Source organism: Notechis scutatus, chromosome 1 (genome assembly GCF_049901735.1).
Source record: "Notechis scutatus isolate UNSWTSFEM ecotype Mainland chromosome 1, rNotScu1.2, whole genome shotgun sequence".
NCBI classification, from domain to species: domain Eukaryota; kingdom Metazoa; phylum Chordata; class Lepidosauria; order Squamata; family Elapidae; genus Notechis; species Notechis scutatus.
Window position 1 is genome coordinate 308,575,256 of NC_142009.1, and position 22,989 is coordinate 308,598,244.

Below are 22,989 nucleotides of genomic sequence, written 5' to 3' on the forward strand. Positions count from 1 at the left end.
CGCCACTAACCTGCTTTCCAGCTCCGTTCTCCTGTGCTGGGCAACCAAAGAAGACCCAGCCAATCAGCTGGGACTCAATGGGAGGCAGGGAAGAGATGGGCGCGGGGCCAGTCAGAGGTGGGATTTGCCAGTTCTCCAAACTACTCAAAATTTCCACTACCGGTTCCCCAGAACCTGTCAGAACCTGCTGAATACCACCTCTGAGCAACACAATATGAGAAATAATAGTAACACTAATAGATCTTATAGGGTTGTTATGAATTATTTATGAATTATTTATTGATTTTATTTGTTTGTTTATATGGCCAATTATCTCAAGTATATGACTGAGCAGCTAACAAAAAAAAACTCCAATAAAATCATTCAGCAAAATTATAAAGCATGCATATGATTTGAACGTTTGAGAATGTTATAGTAAAATAACACCATTGCAGATGCAACTCAGTACTTGGAATTGGGTGGGATTCAACCGGTGTTGCTATCGGTTTGGTGAGAGTGTGTTTTGTGCATGCGCTAGAGCTGCACGCATGCACGCGCCTGACACACACTGCACACGCATGTACAGCATTTGCAAAATGCTGCCCGGACAACTGACAAGCGCTGCACGCAGGTGCGTAGCATTTGAAAAGCCTCTTTCCTGCTTTTTCAACCTCAGCTGTGCCGCGCAAAGCAGCTGAGGTTGAAAAAGTAGGAAATAAAGGACAGCCAAGAGCCCGGGCAAGCAGGTGGGCCAAACAAACACCCAAAAGGTCATTACAGGGTTCTGTGTCTGCTGCTCTACAGAGCTACTGGTTCTGTAGAACCGGGCGAACGGTAGCATCCCACCCCTGCTTGGAATTAGATTTAATCTTTTCTTGAGTATGATATGGCCTGTTCTACTTGAGAAAATAATGCTACTTAAAACAGTGATGTAGCCATGTTTCTGCCCAAAAGATGGGTGGTCTCATCCTTCAGAAACATTCATTTATCAATTGAGGTAATTTCTTTAGATTTCCTGTATGATCAGTTTTGGTTTTCTCAGCAGGAGGCAGCACCTAACTACCAAATCAGCGTTTAGAAATTAACATTGGTCAGCTTATTTAATACTTGGATGAGAGAACGCCAAGAAGTCACGCCAAGGCTGGTAGGGTACTCTGAAGGTAGGAAACAAACAATCCCAGAAAAAACCAAGTCCATGGCCAGCTGCTTCCAAGAAAAGGAAAACATACTTGGAAGAGGCTTTGTTCTTATACTCAGTAAGAAGGGGGGGAGGACCTAGTTAAACAAATCTCATTTTGAACTGAATTTGTCTCAAAGATACATGAATATTAAGCAATATATTAGCACAGTTGAGAAAGTCCAGAAATATTTCACAAGAAGAGTTCTCCACTCCTCTACTCGTTGTAGAATATTTTATGCCACCAGACTTGAAATTCTAGAACTAGAAACCTTGAATTACGCTGTCTTCGGTCTGATCTAAGTATGGTATATAAAATCATACATTGCAATATCCTACCTGTCAATGAATACTTCAGCTTCAACCATAACAACACAAGAGCACACAATAGATACAAACTCAAGGTTAACTGCACCAAACTTGATTGCAGGAAATACGACTTCAGCAACAGAGTGGTCAATGTCTGCAATATTCTACCTGACTTTGTGGTTTTTTTCCCCAAACCCCAAAAACTTTAACCTTAGACTGTCTACTATTGACCTCACCCCTTTCCTAAGAGGTCTGTAAGGGGCATGCATAAAGCGCACCAACGTGCCTACCGTCCCCGTCCTATTGTTTCTTTTTACTTATTTATTTTTCTTATATGTATCCATGTATTCATAACTATGTTTTTACTTATACCTATTATCTTGTAAGCAATTGACAAAAAAAATTTTGAGTAGTTTGGAGAACGGGCAAATACCACCTCTAGCTGGCCCCCGCCCCCATCTATTCTCTGCCTCCCGAGTCACAGCTGATCGGCTGGGTCTTCTTTTGTTGTCCTGCACAGGAGAACAGAACTGGAAAGCAGGTTAGTGGGGTAGGGAAGGGAGGATTTTGCAGTAACCTTCCCTCTAGGAGTGGAGAGGGAATCCAGTTTTGGATCTTCCCCTGCCATTTCAAGCCACGCTCACCAAGCCATGCCCACAGAACCAGTAATAAAAGTTTGAATCCCATCACCATTACTAGCTTTGAAATTTCCTCTGAATGACAATTCTGATGACTCAGGTTTAAAATACCATACTTGTAAAACAAATCTACATACTGTTTCAAACTTTCTGTTGGTGTTTTAGGCCTCAAAGAAATATGTTTCTAAAGAGCTTGCCAAAGAAATTCGTGTCAAAGCAGAGCCATTCATTAAATGGCTGAAAGAAGCTGAAGAGGAATCGTCTGGCAATGAGGAAGAAGGTGATGAAGATGAAAACATAGAGGTGAGCTTTAAATATTCTTTACCAACGTTTATTGAAAGCTATGATTTGAAAATGCATGCTGGGATAAAAGTTTGTTGTTCCAGTGCTTTGCTGCTCATTTGTAATAATAGAGATAAAAGTCTCATGTGTAACAGTGTTACTGTGACTAAACTTGTCTATTCTTGTAGGTGGTGTACTCCAAGGCAGCCAATGTACCTAAAGTGGAAACAGTGAAGACTGCAAACAACAAGGAAGATGACATTGATATTGATGCTATTTAAAATGAGTCAACCTAGTTTCCAATTTCTCTGCATCTCTTGCCAGAAGTGCAACCTATATGCACAAGCTATAATAGCTATAAACATCGTGCTATACTTCTTGAACTCAAATGTATGTTACCATGACTGGTATTTGTAACTAAGCTTAACAGATGAGAGGAGTTAATACATCAGCAGACTGATCCAAGTTTGCTGTTAGACATGTTTCTTTTAAACTTGTATTGGACATAAATACTTGGAGCACATTTATACAGTTGTGAAAATAAAGGATTTGGTTTGGAATCTTCAGTCCTGACACATTTTAGTGTTTTTCTAACCTAATGTGGGCAGTAATCAAAAATTAGATTGTGAGTTAATTTCATTTCCATCCAAGCATCTTTCGTTTTCTCACTTTGTATACTCATGGAGAGGAAGTTAACTCGGGATATTAATATAAAACCTGTCTAAGATACTCAGTGGCCTGGAATAGATTAGTATGTGGTTTAGGATGTAATCCATATAGATTAGCTATGAAATCATGAGAAATAAATACATGATTCAAAGGAAAGACAGGGAATTTGTGGCAAACTTGTGTTAAATGTATGATGTTCCCTCCTACCCAATTTAAATGCCTTTTTTTTTGAACAGCTGCATATAAAGCCAGCAGAACTGTCATTGTACTTTGCAAATGATTTTGACTGAGGCAATTATGAGGATAGAATTCTTCTAAAAGGCTTATTGGGTAGTACAGGAAAAATTGGAATGCCGATCTAGTCACTAAATTTGTAGCATTTTAATATAGAAACATTGATAAGTTGTGGTAGGGAAAATTAAAGTTGATCAATATACCAGTCACTGTTAGTAGGCATTTAAGAGCAAAATTTGGTGAGGGGTAATGGGCAGCGTTCCATTTCATTGGGTGTGTGTGAAATGTTGGAGAAGCCACTTTAATTACGAGCATATCCCTTAGTTAAGCACCCATAGTTAATAAGTATCAAAAGCAAAATCTGAGCTAAATACACAATAGTCTAAATATTCCTTACAGGAATATTTAGCTTATACTCTAAATTGCTTGTATATAAGCTATCTAGCTTATATATACAAATTGGACTTGAGAATAGGCCATAGGAACTGAACTTGGATTTCTAAACTATGGGTTATCTGTTTAAATATTTAATAATAATGCAGCAAGAAAAATAGTAAAGTAGGAACAATGAAGACTTGCTAAATCAGTGGTTGGCATAACCATGAAGAAATCTAATTCTCAATACATGATCCTGTGTCACTGAATTGTATAAAAGATATTGCTCCCCTTTTTAAACCTTGGAACATAAGTAGCTGGTTATTTCATGTAATTATATTCCAAGATGAAACATTGAGAGGTAAAGATTGTCTATTTCAGAGTTAGAACTTTTAATGATGAACTGTTTTATATACTCAAAATACATTTCTCTAGCAAGTTCAACTTTGACCAATTAAGAGAATATTTCCCTTGGTTGGAATTTCCCAAAAGCAATCACTTTCATTCAGTGCATAAGCAGTTTTCCCATCAAAGCTACTATTAAATCCAATCATGTCCCAAAATCCATCCTACCATACTTGATTATCCATGGCTCAAGAGCAAATCTTGTAATGGTTACGGGTTTTTGGCTGAAACAACCATAGCAATCCTGGAGTAATTTTGCATGGCAAGTATACATATGTGGAAAGACACTAAATATTAGCATCATAGAAAATTCTTCCATCTTGGCTTTTACTGTTGCCTGGAACAATTTTGTTTTGTACCTATCTACAAAAAGGTACCCTGTTTTATTCTGTGAATGGTTCAAAACACAATTTGGTCATGGACCATCTGAAGCCAAAAAAGAATGCTTTGCATGTCATTGCCACAGAAATAGCTGAACTTGGAAAAGTAACCCTTTGCCCCAACACTTGCTGAAAAATTACTTTTCCAAAGCTTTACTGTAACGGAAATTACCTGCAATTATCTTCTACTTTGTAAAAGAAAAACTAAAAGAATGAGGTTACCGACTTATCTAAAGAGTGGTTTATTAATACATGACCATGTTAAAATTATAATACATTTAAGCATTAGGAATTCAAAGGTATAATTAACTTTAAATCTGACCCAAAAAGAAAATGGAGAGCACTATAAATGGAAAGGGCAATGATCTTGTGAAGGTACAGAAAAAATAGGGTTTTGTCTTAAGAAAATACTTTTAAGACCTGGTCAGTTTAAGGCTGGTGTAAGAGCAGAAGTTCAGGTCAGAGGCTGCTTGTTGCTTAGAGTCTTAAAAGTCATACTAATCATTTTATGTTTAAACATATAATTAAGAGATTAAATAATTTTAAAGGCCAGTTTGGTTCAGTGCTTAAACCACATTAGAAACAAGGAAACTTAATTCTAGTCCCATTTTATGAAAATTGGTTGGATGACTGGGCCAATCACAGTCAATGTTATGGGCATACCAGTAAAATACTTCAGTAAGGCATTTGACAAAGTAGACCTACTTCATGGTAAGAGGAAAAATGTGGGATAGAAAGCATCACCACCAGATGGATTCATAACTGGCTGACAAACCACAATCAATGTGTAGTCCTGAATGGAATTACATCTACATGGAGGCAAGTACCAAGGGTTCCATTTTAGGCCATGTTAGTACTATTCAACATAAATCATAAATGATTTAGATGAGACTAAAAGGGGAACTCTTCAAATTTGTAGATGACACTAAACTGACAGGAACAGCTAACACTCCAGAAGATAGGCTCAAGATAAGGATCTTGATAGACTTGAATACTGGACACCAGCTAAAAATGGAATTCAATGGTGAGAAAAGTAAGGTTTTAACTTAAGAAAAATCAAATTCAAAGCTATAGAATAGGTTGTACCTGGCTCAATAGCAGTAACTGCGAGAGGGATCTAAGAGTCCTAGTGGACAACCACTTAAATATGAGCCAGCAATTCAGCTGCCTCAAAAGCCAACAAACTCCTAGGCTACATTAACAAAAGAAATAGAATCAAAATTGCATGAAGTGTTAATACTACTTTATGATATCTTGGCAAGACCACACTTGGAATATTGCATCCAGTTTTGGTCACCATAATATAAAAGAATTTGAGACTAGAAAGTACAGAGAAGAGCAAGAAAAATGATTGTGGGCTAGAGGCTAAAACATGAAAAATGGTGCAGGACCTGGGTATGTCTAGTCTAATGAAAAGAAGGACTAGAGATGACATTATAGCAGTGTTTCAATATCTAAGGGCTGCCACAAAAAAAATCAGTCAACCAAAGCACCTGAAGGCAGGATAAGAAGCAATGGATGGAAACTAATCATGGAGAGAGCCTAGAAATAAGGAGAAATTTCCTGGTGGTGAAAGCAACCAGTGGAATGGCTTGCCTTCAGAAGGTGTGGATGCTCCTCCAAGAAGACCTCCAAGGTCCCTTTCAACTCTCTATCTCAACCCAATTCACCTTAGAGAATTGTTGTCAGGAAAGTAATAGGGAGGAGTGTTGGGTGGTATTTGTTTCCTTTAATTACTTGTAAAAATGATAAAGATGGGATATAAATTGAAATAAAAGTATAAATAAAAGGTAGCTTTTCTACAAAACCCATTGTCATGGTTGGCCCTTGATACGACTCCAGAGTTGTCCATTCCGATGCAACGAGTGAGTTAAGAGGTTGAACTTGTGAAGCAGCAGTCTCTTGGTTTGAGTTCCATTACCACATGCATAACCTCATTGGCTATTGAAAAGCAGCAACACCTGTGGTGGGATTCAAATATTTTAATACCGGTTCTGGGGGTGTAGCTTGGTGGGCGTGGCTTGGATTGGTGGGCATGGCTTGGTGGGCGTGTCAGGGGAAGGATACTGCAAAATCCCCATTCCCTCCCCACTCCAGGGGGAAACTTATTGCAAAATCCCATTCCCTCCCCACGCCACTAACCTGCTTTCCAGCTCCGTTCTCCTGTGCTGGGCAACCAAAGAAGACCCAGCCAATCAGCTGGGACTCAATGGGAGGCAGGGAAGAGATGGGCGGGGCCAGTCAGAGGTGGGATTTGCCAGTTCTCCAAACTACTCAAAATTTCCACTACCGGTTCCCCAGAACCTGTCAGAACCTACTGAATACCACCTCTGAGCAACACAATATGAGAAATAATAGTAACACTAATAGATCTTATAGGGTTGTTATGAATTATTTGTGAATTATTTATTGATTTTATTTGTTTGTTTATATGGCCAATTATCTCAAGTATATGACTGAGCAGCTAACAAAAAAAACTCCAATAAAATCATTAAGCAAAATTATAAAGCATGCATATGATTTGAACGTTTGAGAATGTTATAGTAAAATAACACCATTACAGATGCAACTCAGTACTTGGAATTGGGTGGGATTCAACCGGTGTTGCTATTGGTTTGGTGAGAGTGTGTTTTGTGCATGCGCTAGAGCTGCACGCATGCACGCGCCTGACACACACTGCACACGCATGTACAGCATTTGCAAAATGCTGCCCGGACAGCTGACAAGCGCTGCACGCAGGTGCGTAGCATTTGAAAAGCCTCTTTCCTGCTTTTTCAACCTCAGCTGTGCCGCGCAAAGCAGCTGAGGTTGAAAAAGTAGTAAATAAAGGACAGCCAAGAGCCCGGGCAAGCAGGTGGGCCAAACAAACACCCAAAAGGTCATTACAGGGTTCTGTGTCTGCTGCTCTACAGAGCTACTGGTTCTGTAGAACCGGGCCGAACCGGTAGCATCCCACCCCTGCTTGGAATTAGATTTAATCTTTTCTTGAGTATGATATGGCCTGTTCTACTTGAGAAAATAATGCTACTTAAAACAGTGATGTAGCCATGTTTCTGCCCAAAAGATGGGTGGTCTCATCCTTCAGAAACATTCATTTATCAATTGAGGTAATTTCTTTAGATTTCCTGTATGATCAGTTTTGGTTTTTCTCAGCAGGAGGCAGCACCTAACTACCAAATCAGCGTTTAGAAATTAACATTGGTCAGCTTATTTAATACTTGGATGAGAGAACGCCAAGAAGTCACGCCAAGGCTGGTAGGGTACTCTGAAAGGTAGGAAACAAACAATCCCAGAAAAAAACCAAGTCCATGGCCAGCTGCTTCCAAGAAAAAGGAAAACATACTTGGAAGAGGCTTTGTTCTTATACTCAGTAAGAAGGGGGAGGACCTAGTTAAACAAATCTCATTTTGAACTGAATCTATCTCAAAGATACATGAATATTAAGCAATATATTAGCACAGTTGAGAAAGTCCAGAAATATTTCACAAGAAGTGTTCTCCACTCCTCTACTCGTTGTAGAATATTTTATGCCACCAGACTTGAAATTCTAGAACTAGAAAACCTTGAATTACGCTGTCTTCGGTCTGATCTAAGTATGGTATATAAAATCATACATTGCAATATCCTACCTGTCAATGAATACTTCAGCTTCAACCATAACAACACAAGAGCACACAATAGATACAAACTCAAGGTTAACCGCACCAAACTTGATTGCAGGAAATACGACTTCAGCAACAGAGTGGTCAATGTCTGCAATATTCTACCTGACTTTGTGGTTTTTTCCCCAAACCCCAAAAACTTTAACCTTAGACTGTCTACTATTGACCTCACCCCTTTCCTAAGAGGTCTGTAAGGGGCATGCATAAGCGCACCAACGTGCTTACCGTCCCCGTCCTATTGTTTCTTTTTTTACTTATTTATTTTTCTTATATGTATCCATGTATTCATAACTATGTTTTTACTTATACCTATTATCTTGTAAGCAATTGACAAAAAAAAATTTGAGTAGTTTGGAGAACGGGCAAATACCACCTCTAGCTGGCCCCTGCCCCCATCTATTCTCTGCCTCCCGAGTCACAGCTGATCGGCTGGGTCTTCTTTTGTTGTCCTGCACAGGAGAACAGAACTGGAAAGCAGGTTAGTGGGGTAGGGAAGGGAGGGGATTTTGCAGTAACCTTCCCTCAGGAGTGGAGAGGGAATGGAGATTTTACAGTATTCTTCCCCTGCCATGCCCACCAAGCCACACTCACCAAGCCATGCCCACAGAACCAGTAATAAAAAGTTTGAATCCCATCACCGTTACTAGCTTTGAAATTTGCTCTGAATGAAATGATGACCCAGGGGTAGTAATTAAGTTCTGCACTATGAAACCTGTAACCGAAGAAAAATTATATCTAACGATATCAAAATCCCAGCATTTTGGTGCTGAAACAACCTAAGAGTAACACAGGTTTTAGCTGATAACATTGATGTGGACATAGTTTTGAAAGAGCCATGAATAATATGTTTCTTCAAGAGCAAATCTGATACATGATAGTATAAGATTCTCTTCCTTCCATCAGAAGCTGTTTGATATGGTGTTTTCTTTTTTCTTTTTTTCTTTCTTTATTTTTATTATGCTTTTTCATGTCTTACAAATCTTATTCTCATTTTTAACAACATTGTGACGTCATTATTACAAACACAAATCACCATACATTTATATTCATTTATATACATTCATCTACAATTTTCTTATCTCTATTATTCTTCATTTTATTGTTCAACCATTTGTACCAATTGTCCCAAATCGCAAACTCTTCTTTGTCGTGATACGGTGTTTTCTATGACTTTAGGAGCCCGCACTAGTATTCCCATCCTGTTTAACATTTGGGTGCAAATTATATCCTACATCATGATGTCAGGAAAGGAGTTTAACAGAGCAGAAGAACTACGATGAGTGCAGCAGAAAATTAAATATTTTGGTGTGTGTGTGTGTAAGAGAGAGAGAGATAGGGAGGGAAGAAGACGGTAGGAGGGAGATTATAGCTGACTGCAGACACCCTTTTAATTCCCATAATGAAACAAAATTGCTGGAATTTAAAAACTTGTTAGATTTATCTTGTTAGACATATCCCAGTGCTACTCCAAGTAAATGAGACATAGGATAAAAAGAGCAGGCTCCACAGAGGATTCATTGTCCAGAATTCTTCGAATTGATAGCTGGAGTTGGAGAGATGAAGCAGTGGGCTACCATTGTCCTATATTGTGGCTGTGACTAGCTGACCCGAAGGTCAGGTGGCATGAAGAACTGCTTCAGAAATTATAGACTCATCTAGAACACCCCAAATCACTCATTTCTATCATAGCTGGCCATTCCTGGTATAGTTTGCCATCAAATACTGGCTCGTTGACTAACTTAATTTTCTTTTATTTTCCTCATCAGTTTCACTTTCTGTACTTTTTTCTTTTTATAATGTTAAGCCTAAAAGGACAAAGCTTAATTTATATTATATTTTTAATTGCCCTGTCCATCTTTTGGACTGAAGAATAAAGTATAAATACCTTTAATAAAAACCAGTACAGCAATCATCTGTGTTGGGAATCTGGCAAATCACAGAAGAGCATTTCAACTTTTGTTAATGCCAAGGAGATTAATATAATTAACCTACTTTTACTTAGTTGCTGCATTAACTCATGTACTGTAAGCCCAGTTTTCAACTAGTTTCAATATGGTTAATTATAGAGAACGAGGGTATCAATGGCCCCTAATCCTGATGATACATAGCACCTTCATCATTAAGAATAGATTTGTTAACATCAATTGCCAGTATAGTATATTTCTTAATATACTCTGTCATTGGGAACTAATGTGGCAGAGTGCTCTAGCCATGAACTTCCAGAAGGTGCAGTATTCCAGATGTGCACTGTCTATAGTGGGAGGGAAATTATACAGATTTGGGCCTTTCCTCATCGTTGCATCCTGCCTACGCTGATCTCTGCCTGTCCAGAATCACCTCTTTATGTGTAAGATGGAGCTGAGTTCCTGCTTTGGCACGAAAGCTTTACTTGGTCTTTGAGTAGCATGCTGGGGATGGTACTCAAAATGTATTGGCCAAGACAAAGAATTTAGCCCAGACAAATTCAATATTGGTTTGATTTGATTTCATGAACACTATGCATACAGGTTCTTCACCTGTACTTCATAATTTTGTTTTCTTATATATAAAGAATTCTAATTTTGTAGGAAGTTTTAGAGTTGTTCAAGAGGCCATGTCAAACATTTTGAAGGGAGGGGAAGAACCTGCAGTTACAGATTATATAATCTTCAAATAAGATTTCATATCATTTTATTATAGAAACCACATTGTGCTATTTTATTTACCATTTGATTCTCATTCAGCTTTTCTGCCTTCTATTCAGGAGCTCAAAGCAAATATACACCACTCCTTCATACTTTTCTTCACAACATCAATCCCGTGAAGTCAATTGGACTGAGGGGGAGTGGCTGACCAAAAGTCACCCTATCAGCTTTCACTGTGGAGGGAATAAGTTATCCTTGCTACTATCCCAAAATCTTAACTATTTCACTACACTGACTATATTACAATTGTTGTTGCTTTTGCTGCAGCAGCCAGGGCAATGAAATTATAACACCAGAGGTGGTATAGGCAAGATGTTCAATTCATCTCTCCCTTAACTTGTTTTTTTTTTAATACACAACATTGTTTAATAATTCAGCAGTTGAAGGGCTCCAAATTTCCAAAACAAGATTTCCTCTTAACTGGTGGCCTGATGGGCATGTTTGATATCATGATAAGGTTATGGGAAGCCTTACAACTGGCTGCCATGGTGGGCATTTCCAATTACACCCACTTACTAGAAGGCAACATGGTGAGGTTGTTCTTTAGCCTACTAATACCTTATTATTTTAAGCTTGTTTTTTCCTTGATTTTTCTTGGAGGTGGTGAGGCAAGTGAGCATGTTTCTAAATAAGTGTCTGTAGTCTCCTGTCATTTTCATTTTCTAAGAGCTCCTATGGGGCTTATGTGAGGAGGTAGATCATAGGTACTGGCACTTTACTTTTTGTTTACATTATAAATATTATTTAATTTAAAAAAAATATTTCAATTAAAATGTGAATATCAGATGAAGTATAAAGCCCAGCATGTACCATATTAAAGTCACTTCAAATGAATAATAGCGGTGAAATAGTAATCCAGACCAGATATTTTTGCAAAGCTCTGAAAGAACTCCCATCTATAAAAATTGTGGAAAATTTTTGTTAGCCGGATAAGATAGCAACCTGAACTCCAAAGAGATCTTGAACAATTTTGATGTATGAAGCACTGAACTATGAGTGAACCCACCACATACTAGGCAAGTTGTGCGGCAGCCGCCCATATAGTTTCTATATAGTATGGGATGTTGTATAAATGCTGTTTATTAACTCACCCATAGGTACGGGTGCAAAACTAGCTCATTTCACCTGTAGCGTTCACCTGTAATCTAATAAGAAACACTTTCAGGTTTTACTGGTTCATAAAACCTGCATTCTGAGTCACGTAATCTATCAGTAAAGAACAAAACAGTATGACTGAAGTTTCGAGACAAATTATTCCCTTATAGATACTCATATTTTGCCCAGCATTGTTTTTCCCTCTCTATTCTTATACACCTGAGAAATAAATCCCATGTTCCTTTAGGTGCAATGAAACTGTATAGGCCACTCGGGAAACATAGTCATGATTTATATTGCCTGGAAGCACATCTTAAATTGCAGCTCATTTCCAATTTCATTGCAGAAAATGTTTTATTTCCGAGGAAGAAGGAATGCAACTGATGTGCATTCATAGGAGACTGTAATATTGCCAAGAAATATATTCTAAAACTGTAAAACACAACTTACATTTTCAGAAGAAACTCTTTCCAGACCACTTTCTTCTCTTGTCTTTCACCTACTGGACCAGTGGTGGGGTTCAATTTTTTTATACTACCGGTTCTGTGGGCGTGGCTTGGTGGGCATGGCAGGGGAAGAATACTGTAAAATCTCTATTCCCTCCCCACCCCACTAACCTGCTTTCCAGTTCCGTTCTCCTGTGTAGGGCAACAAAAGAAGACCCAGCCGATCAGCTGGGACCAGGGAGGCAGAGAATAGATGAAAGCGGGGCCAGTCAGAGGTGGTATTTGCTGGTTCTCCAAACTACTCAAAATTTCAGCTATTGGTTCTCCAGAACTGGTCAGAACCTGCTGAATACCACCTCTGTACTGGAGTAACTTTGATTCACTTTGCATTTATAGAAATAATTTTACTCAGAGTTTAGGAGAAAACTGTTTTTCTTTCAGAAGAAGCTTTCCTATTCTACCGCCTCTTACAATAGTAGGCTGTGGTTTTTGCTGCCCACACCCTGGCAACGGGCAGGGTCTGAGTTCAGAGCCCTGGGCCTCTCATGGTCACGTCCGGGTTACCAGTTATGGTGGTCTCTCATGAATGAAGACACTGAGGCAGTCGTCTTGAAGCCAAATCGGGATGAGAGCCCAGGGCAAGCTCTGACACCCTCTTTTATTAGAAGCAATCTTTGTTAACGTTTGCAATTTTTGTTAGTGTGTTGTTACAAACTCATTACATCACACAAAATACCATATGAGAATACAAAGCTGTAAAGTTTAAGTTTGCTACAATTCTGGGTAAGAAGTGGCAACATTTCGACCTTGTCCCTCGCCTCGTGTTACAAACAACTACCAGAAGGCCCGTTGTCCTTGCAGCGCGCGAGAAACAGATAAGCAATTCCCACATCTCCTCTGTTTTTCTTTTTTTTAAAAGACAGGGAGTGTTTTAGTTCCAACAGCAGCCTTTGTTAGGCACGTAGGCAAGAGTGCTGTGTATGCTGATGTTATCCATGGCGTTCGTGACTTCTTGACCATCACAAACATCTTGTCCTCGTCTGGGTCATCACAGGTTGGCTCTCCCATTTCGTCTTCGGATGGCAGTGGTTCATATGTGTTAGTTATTTGTTGATTCCAGAGAGCCATTACCTGTGCAGTGGCTTTTTTCTCAGCCAAAAGGGATAAACTGTTAGAAATAGTGCGTACAAAGATAGGTAATACACAAGGCAATATAATACATCCTGCAGCAATCATACCAATAAGCGCTACAATAGCTTGCAAACCAGGTAATTTTGGAAACCAGGATCCAAACATGTCTCTAAAATCAAGACCATTCCATGTTTGTACAGGTACATGTGCAATCTTGATCATTCTATCAGTGATTTGTTGAATAACTTTTCCACTATCATCTATTTCAATATAGCAATTACTAAGGTTAAATTTTCCACACACTCTTCCTTCTTTGGCAAGAAGATAATCTAACGTAAGCGATTTTGCATAATATATGTTCTAGACAATGCACTTTCTTTAGCTAATGTTTTCAAAGCAAGAGCAGTTTCATTGGTTATAATTTCTAATACAGCTTGCAACCTTATAATTCTATTGAGCATATATATGTGGGGTATGGTACCCCCTTGTTTCAGGTAAGTGAGTGTACAAGCAAATAGGATTACATTTGTCAGTGGTACATGAAGTAGAGCTTGATTTAACAGTGATATTAATATTTTGAGGGCCTCTTACTTGAGCAGAGTCAATAGGTGGGGTGTATCAGTAGTTGTAAACAGTGGTGGCCCCCACATTAGTCCCGGACACCTTTTGGAAGAGATATTTCTTTTCCTGTAGATAAGATCTTTGCCAGCTGTGTGAGCCGCGCAGGTGACTCCTGCAGCGTCGTTAGGACCTTGGCCTTTGTTGATGGCAGAACAAGCATCAAAACACACAAAAGTGTTGGTAACCCCCGAGTGACATTATGGGTAATGTACCCATTTTTGCTTGACTGGTAGAGAACATTGAGGCAAGGTCAGAGCTGGATCCTCCTTTGTAGGCATAGACATACAGTGAGGCGGTGATGGGCCTCACAGCCTTTGGCTCGTAGCATTGGATACCTTGTTTGGTGTAACATCGTGCATATTGAGTGTTGTTATGCAGACAAGGGGAGACTGTCATGGAGTTGCATTCAGGCTTCAAAGTATGATAGATCAGGGTGGACTGGGTCTTCGTTCCGCTGCGAGTAGTTTTGATGCAGGCATCGCAGGAGGATGGGGTGGTTGTTGTATTGGCAGGAACGATGTGGAAACCCAGGAAACAAATGATGAATGCAGTGGGCAGCTTCATGATGCTGATGTAGGCAAGGCTGGTTTGGGTAGAAAAGGCCTTACTTGTCGTCCAGGGACCCAGATGGTGTTGTTGTTGTCAGCGTACCCTCGTCCCCAGGTTATAAGTTCAGCAGGACCTTTCCACTGAGGATCTGGCATGATGCTGATGAAAATATACCGTTGGTCTGGGTTCAGGATGAGGCGAGGAAGCGAAATGACGTGATGCTGCTGTGCATGGGGGGATCCGGACTCATTGAGGAAGTTAAGAGTAAACAAGCAAACATTCAATGCATTCTGGAGTCCTGGCAACCCTGTGATATTTTTAAATTTGAATTTAAACTGTCTGGCCAAGGCTTTTTTGTTTTGATGAAAATAACTATGACTGTCCCAGGGTGTTTGTTGTGAAAGAATCATGCAAGAGATGGCGCTGTCTGTGGTTGCAGCTGCAGCTGCCGCATCAGCCATATCATTGCCTTCCTGGAGAATTCCTGGGAAGGGTTGGTGGCTGCGAATGTGTGCTACAAAGAGCGGGTGCTGGTGCTGTGCAACAAGGTGTTGCAATGTAACAAAAAGAGAGAGAAGATTTTTAGAGACAGAGACTGAAGTGAAGGATAGGCAGTAGTTGAAAACATTTTTGTGTGTATGGAGTTAGTACTTGATGAAATCAATCTGTGTTCTCTGGAAAGGCCAGCCCATCAGGGTTGCCTCCCATTTCTTTTTCCTTGCTACTTTCTTGTTTACTTTCAAACATACTTTGCATTCACAGAAACCACCTTCACCCCTTCTCAGTTTCCCAACTCATCTTTCTCCTTTTCCTCAGGTTTCCAATCCTAACAACTCACATTTCTGCGCAGACCATGAAGGAAGGGAGGGAGCCTTTTATGACCTCCCCTGCTCCTATCATGACTGCAAATCCTGATTTCCTCTTTCCTTCTTCAACCCTGCTTGACCCATCCACCTACTTGCAACAAACAATCATGGTCCTCAGTTCCCACGATTCTGCAAGCCTTTAGATAGTCCGAGAGGGAAGCCCCCTCGGGCAGATAGAGGCTGCAGAATCCTCTTTCAATCCTCATTTGCATTTTCAACAACCAGTTTTAACAGACTAAGAGATTTTTTAGGAGTGTTGAGGAAGATGTATCCATTCTAAGATAAGGAGGTTGCTAGTGTGCTGAGACTTTTGGGTTAATACAGCAGTAGGTAAGGAGGGGGTGTATTGAGCAAGATTAAGGAAATAGGAGCATTGTTGTGACATCGGTTGACCCACCTTTTCTGCATAATGTGCTATATGTCCTGGGTGATTTTTAATTGATGATCTGTAATGGTAATTTTATCCCCTGGAGTGGTTCCTCCCTTTAACACCTCAAACAGGGGTTGAGCATGTGTGTAGTGATGCCAAAATAGGGACGGGTCCAATTAATAGCCCCTAAATATTGTTGTAATTGTACGAGGGATGTCTACACAATGGCATCACGTGTGGATGGACTGAAACTTGTATATCAAAATTTAAAAAAAAGAAAAGCAAGAAGGGAAAGGTGTCCTAGGCACTCTTTTCCAAGGAGAAGAAGAAGCAAGGGAGAAAGGAAGAGATGAGAGGCCTTAAGCAAAAGTTCTCCAGAGACAATAGACAAATTCTACTGAAAAAGGGATTTCAGAAAGGCACACAAGACCGCACTTCTACACCTGCATCCAGAAATAACCATAGAAAACTGGAAACAACATGCAATTCAAAATGTGACAAAACACTCAGTATAATCTAGTGAAACCTTTGCCAAGAAAAGGAGTACTGTAATGAAACAATGATTTAAGACATGGGATGTGGGGGGAAAAACAATCCCGGAAAGCATAAGTGTTTCCACAAAGGCATGATATCTAACCGAAAGGGGTAAAATGTTCAAGACATAAATGATTGTCAACATCAATGATTAGACTATGTTATCCCAGCGAAACTTTTTGTGAAATGAGAGATCTGAAGTAGGAGAAGGGGAAACACTGCAATGAAATAATGATCAATAATATGTGATGTGGTTTAACTGAAAAGCAATGTACCAAATGTTCAAGATACAAATGAACATCAACACTAATGAATCACAATACTGCACAATTTCAGAATGCACCAGATAGAATTCCAGTGCAAATTATGTGTTCTATATTAAATATTACAAATATAGGGGAAAGAGTTAAAGGCATCACACTCCATTCAGTGCACAGGAGAAGTTTTTCTTCAAAGAAGAAAGATAAATGGATAGCTGGAAATAGAACAAAGAATAACAAACTATGATTCGAATTGAGAGGAGATAAACAAAATAAAACCGAGAAAATTCAAAAGAGAGGAGAAGCTATGTAGAAAATTGAAAATGCCAATAAGATGCCAATGGTATGCAAAATGCCAATGGTATGCAAAATGCCAATGGTATGCAAAATGCCAATGGTATGCAAAATGAACATGAATCTGAATCTGTGTCTGTACCAAGAGTTTTGACCTGGGACTAAGCAACTTTCAGAAAAGAGATTTTTTATGCTTTTATGTTTTGTGTTTCTGTGTATCCATGTTCTGCATGTCTTTAAAAATTAACAAAGTTTGTAAAAAAAAGAGAGAGAGGCTGAGAGTTTTGAGGAAGGATAGAGCAGATTGGGAACCACAGAGATTCCTTTGAGAAGGGCATGAGGGTGAGATTGTAAGAGCAGTTTTATCGGAGAAGAAGGAGGCAGAAGGAGGAAGCTGTGTGCTGACAGAGATGGGGAAAGGATATGAACACATCTTCTGCCATTGATAATTCATACACAGTGGATGGTATATGGGCAGCCTTGGGAGAGGGGCTAGCTGCCGGCCCTCTACTGTCGAGCATCTCTGCTGGCGGAGGGCTTTGCTGCCCCCGCCGGGCTCGACATTGTGATTTAAAATGACCAGGCTTCCCACAATTGTAACAATTACCAGATGGTTTATTACCTCTGGTGATAGCTGCAGCCATCATTTCGGAAGTGTCTAAAGAGGCTTTACTGAGGGTTTTTCAAGAGAGCCCTCTTTTAAAAAGGAAAAAATTTCGTTTGGTTGATTCTCTTAGTTCCTCAATGTGCAATTTCTGGTCCCGAGAGAATCCTCCACCCATACTCACGAAGGGATCCACGGCGATCGCCTGCGATCGAATCAGGGATGAGGTATACCAAGGCTATGCCAGCCGATGAGTATGGATGGTCCAAAGACGTACCACCTCGCAGATGATCACGTCGGGGTCACCAGTTGTGGTTTTTGCTGCCCACACCCTGGCAACGGGCAGGGTCTGAGTTCAGAGCCCTGGGCCTCTCATGGTCACGTCGGGGTCACCAGTTATGGTGGTCTCTCATGAATGAAGACACTGAGGCAGTCGTCTTGAAGCCAAATCGGGATGAGAGCCCAGGGCAAGCTCTGACACCCTCTTTTATTAGAAGCAATCTTTGTTAACGTTTGCAATTTTTTGTTAGTGTGTTGTTACAAACTCATTACATCACACAAAATACCATATGAGAATACAAAGCTGTAAAGTTTAAGTTTGCTACAATTCTGGGTAAGAAGTGGCAACATTTCGACCTTGTCCCGCCTCGTGTTACAAACAACTACCAGAAGGCCCGTTGTCCTTGCACGGCGAGGAAACAGATAGCAATTCCCACAGTAGGCCACACAGTATCAACAGTAGAGACCTTCAGGTTCCTAGGTTCTGTTATTTCCAAGGACTTGAAATGGACTCCTAAATTAGAACCATCATTAAAAAGGCACAACAAAGAATGTTCTTCATGTATCAACTCAGAAAGCTCAGCCTGCCTAAGGATCTGCTGATACAGTTCTATGAAGGAATTATTGAGTCTGTCATTTGTACCTCAGTAACTGTCTGTTTGGCACAGAAACCAAATAGGACAGGTACAGATTTCAGTGGATAATTAGAGCCGCAGGAAAAAAAGAATTACAACCAGCCTGCCTTCCACTGTGGATCTGTATACTGCATGAATCAGAGAGAGGACTGAGAAAATAACTACAGACCCCTCACTTCCTGGACATAAATTGTTTCAACTTCTCCCCTCTGGATGCTGCTATAGGGCATTGCATGGCAAAACAATTAGACACAAAGATACCGTGTTTCTCATATAAAAAGGCCGGGTCTTATTTTTTTTGAGCCCGAAAAAATGGCTAGGCTGTCTTTTTGGGGGTGACTTAATTCCCCCCTTGCATCTTCGGGCGGACAGGCGGCGATGGGTTAAATGTTGACCTCGGCGTTGGTGGGGCACTTCGTATCGGGGTCAACACAGGCAGCACCATATCCGGGTGTGCAACAAAGTACTTCCTAACGGCAAGCCCCCACCATTCCCCCCATTTCGCATGTTTTAATATAGGCCTTAATTTGGGGGAGGGGATTAATTTCATTTCATGCCTATAAAACATGCTGGGACTTCCTATTGGGGGAGGCCATATTGTTGGAGAAACAGGGTAGTTCCACCCTACCCCTACCCCAAACCCCATGCCATCATTCTGCTGAATACCCTATTCATACAATGAATTTCATCCTTATTGGAAATCATCAACTCAGTTATTTTTCAACAAAGTTCAAACTCTCTATCTGGAATTGAACTCACAGATCCTTGCATTTTAAATAAATGCAGAATGTTCAGCGCATTAGCTTCAGGCCCTGCTACACAGGTGAAAGGATGAAATATCTTTGGCCTAAAGATATTTACACATGTAGTAGGGATGTATTGATATTATGCTTCTCATCTTCTTATCTTTCTCATCATTCTCATCTTCTCATCTTTCCTGCTACCTTCTCCTATTGGTATTTATGATTTATCACTTCGTGTTGTATCTTATGATTAATGATTGTAACTAGGATCTATGATATTTGACCTATCATTGTTGTATGTACATTGAGAGCTTATGCACTGGAGACAAATTCTTTTGTGTGTCCAATCACACTTGGCCAATAAAGAATTCTATTCTATTCTATAAAATATTCTATTCAGAATTTAAAATAATCTGAGTTTTTTCCTTTATTATAAGGGTTTCATTACAAACTCAAAATTCCAAGTGTGCACCCCAACTAAAAAAAATGTTTCTTTTAGGCTGGGCTCATTAGTTCACTTTCTGTAGATCCCAGGAAACTGTTAGAATGGTATGTATAGTCCATCTTCCCATAAGCTCTCACAGCAGTTATAGACATTATGTTAGATCCCCATGTAAGAGGTTTCTCAATATCTGTTCTGTAACTTCTGTATAGCAGGACCTGAATAACTCCTAAAGCTAATGCGCTGAATATTCTGCATTTACCTAAAATGCAAGGATCTGTGAGTTCAATTCCAGATAGAGAGTTTGTTGAAAAATAACTGAGTTGATGATTTCCAATAAGGATGACATTGAAAATGTGGTACCTGCTTGGTGGTCAACTAAAAAAAACATCACCTCATTCCTTTAAAATATCCCAAAAGTTTTGTGCTCCAATTGAATTTAAACAAGATTCTATCTGAGACATGACTCTGCTTTTCCTTGCTTGCAAAACTTGAATCTCAGGAGACAACATCATCAGGTATCTATTGAATCCACAAACCTGCAGGTCTACTGCCGTTTCTGCCTTTTTATCTAACCACTCCGAGATTTATGATTTAACAAAAGCCAAGAAGAAACATCCATAGTTGAGTCTTTAGCAATATCAAGCACATTGTATCATACATTAAAAAACTGGAGGACCATAAACATGCGGGGTTTTTGAAACAAATATTTGAAAGCCGTATTATACAGAAGTATCTACACAGGAGGTGCCACAATGATAGGTACTGATTTCAAAATGGCAGGCAAGACAATGCAATCCAAACTGTGGCCCCTTTTAATGCGTATCACTTATATTCCACACAGACAAAAACTGCAGGGCTTCAATTCAGTGGTGGGATTCAAAATTTTGTACTACCGGTTCTGTGGGTGTGGCCTGGTGGGCGTTGCCTGGTGGGCATGACTTGGTGGGCATGGCTAGAGAAGGATACTGCAAAATCCCCATTCCCTTCCCAGCCCACTAACCTGCTTTCCAACTCTGTTTTCCTGTGCAGGGCAACAAAAGAAGACCCAGACGATCAGCTGGGACTTGGGAGGCAGAGAATAGATGGAGCAGGGCCAGTCAGAGGTGGTATTTGCCGGTTCTCTGAACTACTCAAAATTTCTGCTACCGGTTCTCCAGAACTGGTCAGAACCTGCTGAATACCACCTCTGCTTCAATTGCCTACCTAATTTGTAGCCCTTTACCCCCTAGTTTGATATTCACATGCATCAGCTGCAATGGAAGATCATTTTAATTGCTATGCATTTTGCTTGTGTACATGGAGCAGTTGCCTAGAATCACTGAGATAAAAACACACTCATGCTACAGAGAATTAACATAAACAGCTGCTCTTATTTCTGCAGAGTAGCTTGATTTGAGTTAGCAGCCTGTAGTGTGAAACCACTTTTTTGTCTAAGTGCTTTACATATGGTGTTCTGCTTGGTAGCATGTGGAGCCTGTCAGCATACCAATATTATTTGCCAATTGCCTACAGTTGAGTCACATATGTCAATTATTAAAGATGATACAAATATACTAAAGGAGGTGTTTTTACACTTTCCAAGATCTCTGCATTCTCCTGCTGCTCACTCATTGCCAACTGTTTAGGCTAAGAATGTCCATCATCTCAGGATGACAAAATTGGCCATCATAAGATAAGCAGACTGGCTTAGCATTTTTTTTATTATTGTTTTTTTAATTGAAAATTCTCAGGGTCATTGTTATGGAAGAAAAATGTCAATAGCCAGGTTGTATTAACAATGATTTGTAAAATAAGCTGCAGTAGCTGATTTAGCACACTATCTTAAGTATTAAAAAAAACATTGTTGTTCAGATAATACATGATTCAGAGCTATAGTTTATAAATCATAGTAATGGTGTTATAATGTGATTAAGACTGATTTTATTTTGGTGTATCTATAGGTCTAACTTTATGTGAAATTATGCACTTCCCTGCAAAAAGCAGTAGCAGCCACAGGTTGAATGGGTGTCAAAATAGGTAATATGGCATTGCAGTACATGCCTCTTTCTACATGTGTCTGGCATGTGTACATCAGAACTTGCATCATGGTGTCAAGTTTATCATATTGCCTGTTTTGAACTTCCTTTGTGGATGCCCCTGCCTCACATATAAACAGGTGATGTTGAAGCTGACTGCCATTGATAAAGAGAGAGATAATGGAGGTGGCAGCAATATTTTCATATATACACCACCAGAGAATACAGGAAATCCATGTTCTGGCTACCATACCTCAGAAAAGGCTTCAGCAACATCCTATGAGGAAAAATTAGCATGTTTATTTGGGAGAGAGAAAAAGTAAGGGAGGATACTAAAATAAGTATACAAAATTGCGTACAGAAAAGGGGATTCCATTGCATTTATCTCCATCATTTATAATACTATATTCCTGGGTCAATCCCAGGGTCACTGAATGAGATGCAAGGGAGATGCAAGGCAGCAAAAGGAAGTATTTTTCCCTTTACAGTATGTAATTAAACTCCAGAATTTGTAAACACAGTGCAATGATGGCCAACAGCTACGACAATGATGGCAAAACCTTTGGGTTCAGCATGACAAAAATTTGGAAAATGCCTAAATTGATTCTGCTGGCACAATTCCCTCTCTCTCTCCATCCAATCTAGGACACCCTGAACAGCAACATTTAATAGCAGTGTTGAGGCTTAGCCACCTAGTACAACTATTGTCACTGCCACTCAACAGAGCCACCTTGTGCCATTCCCCAAGGCACAGAAGCCTTAAGGAACTGTATGATTTCTCCCATAGGCCAGCGGTCCCCATGATTTGTTGTATACTGGTTACCTTCAGACATTGTTCTCTTTCTGTTCACAGGCTCTTGCAGCCTACCTGAAGGTACTCAGGGTGACATGTGGCCTTTGTTCTGGAAGTGGCTTCAGAGAATGCTCTTTCACAGCTTCGGTAGTCCCTGAAAACTCATTCTTGCATGACTTTCAGAGGCTGAGGAGCCGCATGAGAATGGGGTGTTGTTAGGAATATGAGTCATCTAACAGGTATTTGGTTTAGAAATATATAAACCAGGATAAACATTTTAAAACTGTATCTTTAAGAAAATGCAAAATTGTAATTAGGTGTGGTTTCTCAAACGGCCATAAGATGGAGCCAGAAACCTGGGTTGTTTAGTCTGAGTCTCAGAAGAGAGTGTGAGTTTATCTCTGTTTCCTTCTGTTGGAAAGTATTGCCGTTGCTCCATTTCTTCTAATTGACTGATATTACTGGATTTAATGTAAGTCTGTTACTGAACTGTTTTTGACACTGGACTTTGATAT

General features: G+C 39.8%; 1 long non-coding RNA gene across 1 annotated transcript; it reads left to right on the forward strand.

Moving 5' to 3' along the window:
- Window positions 1–2,266: 2,266 nt before the first annotated feature.
- Window positions 2,267–2,951, forward strand: LOC148133482 (uncharacterized). Its single transcript, XR_015746861.1, has 2 exons — window positions 2,267–2,406; window positions 2,574–2,951. It is a non-coding gene; the product is annotated as an uncharacterized LOC148133482 (long non-coding RNA).
- The last annotated feature ends 20,038 nt before the right edge of the window (window positions 2,952–22,989 follow it).